At 42.6% G+C, this 6000-nt stretch overlaps 1 protein-coding gene across 18 annotated transcripts in view; it reads left to right on the top strand.

The window, feature by feature from the left end:
* Window positions 1-417: 417 nt before the first annotated feature.
* FREM1 (FRAS1 related extracellular matrix 1) overlaps window positions 418-6000 on the top strand; it is a 145451-nt gene continuing 139868 nt past the window's right edge. For 17 of the 18 annotated variants that reach the window (XR_011431765.1, XR_011431764.1, XR_011431769.1 and 14 more), the window contains exon 1: window positions 418-731. The gene's annotated coding sequence lies outside the window, so the exon portion shown is untranslated. Of the gene's footprint in view, window positions 977-6000 lie in introns of all 18 variants that reach the window. The other variant, XM_001493917.5, reaches the window with a different exon arrangement.

The raw sequence follows: 6000 nt of genomic DNA, 5'->3' as shown, positions 1-6000 counted from the left end.
CCAGTTCTGCCTACTCCTCCCTTCTGAATGCCGGGCGGGCATCTCATCTGAATTTAAATAAAAACCTTTCAGGGGGGAAATTTGTCTGAAGAAAAGAGGTTCAGGAAAAAAGTGTGCTTGAAGTTTGAAGGTTCAGGAAAAAACTGTGTGAGTATTTATGTGGGTGAGTATGAGCATGTGTGTGTATGTACCTATGTGTGTATAGTATGTGTGAGTATACACACACATGGGTGTGAAAGCACGTATGTGTGTGCCTTGTCTGTGTGCGGGTGTGTGTGCACTTATGCGCACGTGGGTGCCTATGTGTGTGTAGCATGTGTGCGCCTGTGTGTGGTGTGTTTGAGTGACTGTATTTGTAGTGTGTGTATGTGTGCCCATGTGTGTGTGAGCATGTGTGCCTGTGAGCTGCGGGTGGGAGAGGCAGTTTCGGCTCAGCCAGTGGCGGAGCAGTTAGAACAGAACTAATAGTGAGAAAGGAAGCTGGGGAGAGTCTGGGAAGAGAAGCAACCGACCTTATTAACAAAAGCTCAGTTTTGTCCCTGCGGACCCAACCAGGAGAAGGGACTGGACGAGCTGTGGCTCTCTGCCAGGGGGGTCGGGCGCCCTGCAAACAGTTGCAGGCATCCTTTATCATGCCCTGCTCAGAGGGAGTCCTGAGGCTTGGCAGTCTTGAAGTTTTCAAAGCCGCAGCAGCAGCAGCTTCAAGAAGACCAGCAAAGACAGTGGAGTGTGTATGTGAACTTCAGTTCTATATTTTCTTGTTGGGTGGGTTAATGGATTTTTAGTACAAAGAAAGCTAAAACTCAGCTGACCTGAAAGACTGGAATTTCAGCTCTCTTTCCTTCCCTGGGTTGTTTTTCCTCCCCCTTCCTCTCAAAGTCCTTTAAACCAGAGATTACCGGGTCAGTGACTCTTATCCCGCCTGCCCGGGCCAAGGGTTTCTAGCTTTTTGGCTTGGAAAGGAAAACCACTATCTGTAAGTATCTGCTTTATGTACTTGCTCTCATCTTGACTGTGACGGTTCTGTTAGCAGAATGCCCCAGGGGTTGTTTGCGTGTTAACATTAACTCGAAGTGAGGATGCGAGAAGTATTTAGAGTCTGCTTGCAAAAGTTTAATTCTCATGCAAACTCAGAAAGTGACAACTTGCAGTGTAAAAAACCATATGCCAAAAAGAGGAGTCTCTTTCTTATGTAACACGAATTCGTAACTCTCTTCTGAATCCATCCCAATGGCACTTACCAATGAAATAACCATTTTTAAATTTTGTGTTTTTTTTCCTTCCAGATCAGAATGTTTCTTCTCAGATAAGGGAAATGGCAAAGGAAAAAGTTCCAAATTTAACAATACAGATAATATCCTCATAGTATAAAGATATAGAAATTTGAATGAAATGATTTTTGGAGACCTTTGCCTTAGTTGAGTTATATGTGGATATATATTTTTAAAAGCATGGTTCTGTTATTATGGGGATGAGACAGGGTTGGAAGGCAAAGAAATCGTATTGTCTTGAAGTTTTTGACTGATTTTTAAGCTCTTTCTGCTCATTGCTTAGAAATGGTCCAGAGACCTTGGTGCTGTAATAAGTACTTTTTTTTTTTGGTTTTCACCTGGATCACAGGAATAATTTTCAAGGCATTTAATTTTCATTTCTGCTTTTTTTTTTTTTTTTTTGCTATTGTGCTCTGTTCTGTTGCGTGGTGTGAATTACAAAGCTTAAAAAGAGCATTTCCGGGGGCTGGTCGGAGTTTATGGCCTGGGAATCTTGCTGGAGAGATTAACCTCTTCAGGGCTGCTTCGCACAGGCGAACTGGTGATCCAAATGCTCTTCAGGTTTCTGCTCTGGAAAACGGGTCCTGCCATTTCCGGCTGCAGTTTGAGCTTAAGTTGCTTTAGTCCCCTGCCTACACTTGATAAAAGTGTCTTCAGTGTAACTCTAGGAAAATGTTTACTACCTTTGCTGTTTCTCTCCAAAAAAGAGTCTCAAAACTCAGTGCACATAAGGACCACTTGGGTGCTTGGTGAAAGGCAGGTGCCGAGGCCACACCCCCAAAGGATTTTAGACCTGGGGTGGGTCTGGGAATATACCCAGGGATGCTGATGCAGGTAAGATCACACTTGGATAAGCACTGCTCTCCATTGTCCTTGACAATTAAATTCTCACCATGTACTTGGTTAATATTAAACCTCGTATCTAAATAATAAACTGGAGTTTGAGCTGATGCTGAACAGAGGTAATGTGCAACGTGGTCTTGCATGCTTGGCTGACAAACCAAGGATTTTAACCAGTTTTCCCACTAACCTCATCTCTTTTTTCTTGCTTCCTTTTCCATCTCCGCCTTTCCATTCCCATGAGTGAAAAAGGGAGTTGGGCAAAGGAACCTGCCCGCCATGTTCGCCTGCCTCCATGTGTGGGGCTGTTGCTCTGACTGCCTCCGAATGGCCAAGCAGTGTTTGTCTTGGAGATTATAACCAGGGCTGTTCTTAACTTTTTCTCGGCCTCCTGGGGATGCTCTGCTCCTGGCAATGGGCTAGGCTGAGTTGGAACAAACCGAGCTGGATTATTTCTTGAGACGTTCAGAAGCAGTAATTCCTAGAAACTGAGTTTAGATTGGACCAACCCACAAGAATTGGGAGAAACAGGAAGTGATTCCTCTGTCATGTCGAGGTCCTCATTTGACAAAATATGAAAGAATTCAGCCTCCATCCCTATCCCCATCCCCATCCGCAATGACATTTTATGGCATATTTACAGTAAAAAGAAAATAAGATGTGGTCATCAGCGCCCCTTTTCTTTTTTCCCTTTCTTCTTTGCAAACACTTGCAGGTACCTGCTACATGCCAGGCTCCATGCTAGTTTCCAAGGACGGCAAAAAATCACTGTGTATAATATGGACAGAGTCCTTGTCCTCATGGTGTTTCAAATCTTAGCTGTTGCTAACCAATCTTGGATGAGCCACCTAATTTCTCTAACCTTCACTTCCTCCATCCATAAATGAAAGGGTTGAATGAAATGATACCTCTGATATTCTGACCTGAGGGAAATGGCTTAGTCTTCTAAACACAGATATGGGTGAATGGGAGCTTTACAGCATTTTCTTTGAGAACAGTCCCAAAGATTTGGCTTACTGCTTTTCTTAATGTTTTTCAAAAATATCTTTCAAATTTTCTTTCTCTCACAGAGAACCAAGACTGCCCATATAGGGAGTTAGACAAATGCTACCTTTTCAGAGCGCTCAGTCATTCCTCACAATGGGGGACCCTGTGACTCTCTAGAAAGGCTGTTTTCCTGGGCCAGGTTACACAGGACGGCAGCCTCTTATCTGGTCTGCGTCTGGTGTTGCTACCCCTTTGGAGAGCTGGGTGGTCTGGACAGGGCTTGCTGGCTTCCATACTTGCACAGCTTGCAACCTGACCTTTCATTCAAGTGATTTAATAGCTTTTGTGCTACCAGGTGAGAGGCTCAAACAGAGACCTTTGAGGGGCTGGGAGAAAAAACAACTCCCTAATGAAATCTTGCGTTTTCTCTGTACTGCAGTGATTGGGGCAACATTTCAAAGGGCTCTAAAACTTGGCCATCAAGATAAGAAAATATAACTGTGATCTATGTGCTTTTCTGACAAATGTAGCCTCCAGCTGTCTGAAGATATTATGTTTGGGTGGGAAACTACTCACTGGAGAACAGAGTACAGGAATCTTGCAAAGTTAAGATATTTTTCTGGGCCTCTCGTTAGTAAGTTTAAGGGAGATGGCAAAATAGTCTTTGGTTTCACTCTTATCCACTCCCTGTTTATGCGGTTTATGATATGGTGTCAAAAGTACTCTTTTTGTGCATTACCCGAAAGCTGCTAAGACTGTAAGGTACTCTTTACCCTCAACTTTATCCTTGAAACTTTCCTATCTGGGTTCCTTAGAGATGGGAGCAGATAGCGCTCCAGGACTCACTCAGCTGCAAGTCCTTCTGCTGGTGTGTGTTCCACCTCCCCGGGGCCTCATCTCTGCATTCTATCAAATGTTATCAGCTGCTCGGGACTTAACAAACGCTCCCTGAATTCTTCTCTTAAAATAAGTGAACCAGGACTTTGTCTCATGAGGTCGCACTCAATGACATGGTATCTTCATTCCAAGGTCTACATTTCTTATTAGCACAAAAATTCTTCATGTTGTAAATCATAAGGCAAAATCATTGTATAGTTAGGAGAACTTCAGAAAGGATCAAAATTCCACGATGAAGATTTATCCAACTGTTTAAAAGTTGTTTGGTGTTTCCTGTCAAATCCCTTTCATAGCCCAGATTTGCTTTTCCTGTAAAAGCGATTCTTCTCCTTGGAAAGACAACACAGTGACAACACAACAGCAATACTTTAATTTTGTTTTATATAAATCTTCCCCTTTGTTATAACATAATAGGATAATTCTATTTCATCCAATAAGCATTACCGATTGTTTTGAAACCAAAAGGTAGTATTGATAGGAGAGCCCAAATATTAAATCAGAGTGGTGTAGCAGAAAAAAAGTATGGCCTTTGAATAAATTTCAGCTAAGTTCCAATCCTCAGCTGCAATATTCTTTGGTTCTGCAGTGTTGGCCAAGTGACTTAGCCAGTTTCCTCAGGAGTAAAATGAGGGTATGGCTACTCACCTCACCAGGTGTTTATAAGGGCTCAAAGGTATTTTGAAAGCACCTAGCATGATACATGATGTATGATAAGTGCTCGATAAATATTTCTTCTTTGAGAGAGGGCTAACACAGGTGTGAAGGCTGAAAGAATCAAGCCTATGGCAAGCCGCTCAATTTATAGGTGAAAAGAAAAGAGAAATGGAAATAAAGCTTTCTTCCAGATCTCGTTGACTGGGCAGATAGATCTCAACCCACCACTACCCCAGTCTTGAACTCTGATTAGCAGATTGAGTAGAGGCGAGAAACAGATCTGTGAGCTCACAGAATATCAAAGCGATCTGTATGGAGAGATCTCTGCAAGGGTGATGTGACATTCCCTCTGTCCTAATTTTTTCTTGACTCTCCAGAATTGGAGACTTTTATAGCTCTTTCAGATAAACATATAAGGAAAGAAATTGTTTTGTTTTTCTTAGGATTTTTGCTCCATTGTAGGAGGGGTCCAACCTCAGGAGGAAATATTTGTTTGCGAATTTGAAACCCTGGGATTGCACCATGCTCAGCCTATAAACTATCACCTAATGGAATGACGTAGCCATTCAAACATGCAGCTCTCACTTTCACCAGGTTTTCTTATAGGTCCAGTGTTTGCAATGGGATGTCAGTAACTCAGCTGATAATTATTGAGCTTCTCTGTACCAGGCACAATGACCAGGGCTGGAGACACATAAGCGAGCAGAACAATCATGGCTGTTATCTTCGAGAAGTTTACAGACTTGGGTAAAAGGCAGATGTTTGTTAAATGACTGCAAATAAACAATTAAATGCCTGTAGCAGGCATTTAGCAGGGCATAGAGGTGGGAAGTCTCCAGCAGGTGATTGTGAACGTGTATCTGGAGGTTACGGGAGAGGGTTGAGATACCTAAGTCTAGAGGTGATAGCCAAAGGCCGTGGGAGTGGATATGTAGGAGAAGTCAGTAGAGGTCAAATTTTTAAGAAATGCTACATTTTTAATGTTGCAATGAGACCAAGAGAGGAGAAAAAAGAGGGTAGAAAGAGAAGGAAGAGCGATAAAAGACCACAGACTGGGTGGCTTCAACAACAGAATTTATTTTCTAACGATTCCAGAGAAGTCTAAGGTCAAGGTGCCGGTAGGGTTGACTCCTTCTGAGGCTTCCCTCTTTAGCTTGTAGATGGTTATCTTCTCCCTGTGTCTTCATATGGTCTTCCCTCTGTACCCGTCTGTCATAATTTCCTTTTTTTATAAGGACATCAGTCGTATTGGTTTAAGGCCCACCCCAATGACCTCACTTTAACTTCATTACCTTTTTAAAGACCTTATCTTTAATTACAGTTGCATTCTGAGGTACTGGGGGTTAGGATT

The sequence above is a fragment of the Equus caballus genome, chromosome 23 (assembly GCF_041296265.1).
Source record: "Equus caballus isolate H_3958 breed thoroughbred chromosome 23, TB-T2T, whole genome shotgun sequence".
NCBI lineage: Eukaryota > Metazoa > Chordata > Mammalia > Perissodactyla > Equidae > Equus > Equus caballus.
This window is presented reverse-complemented; position numbering and strand designations above follow the sequence as displayed.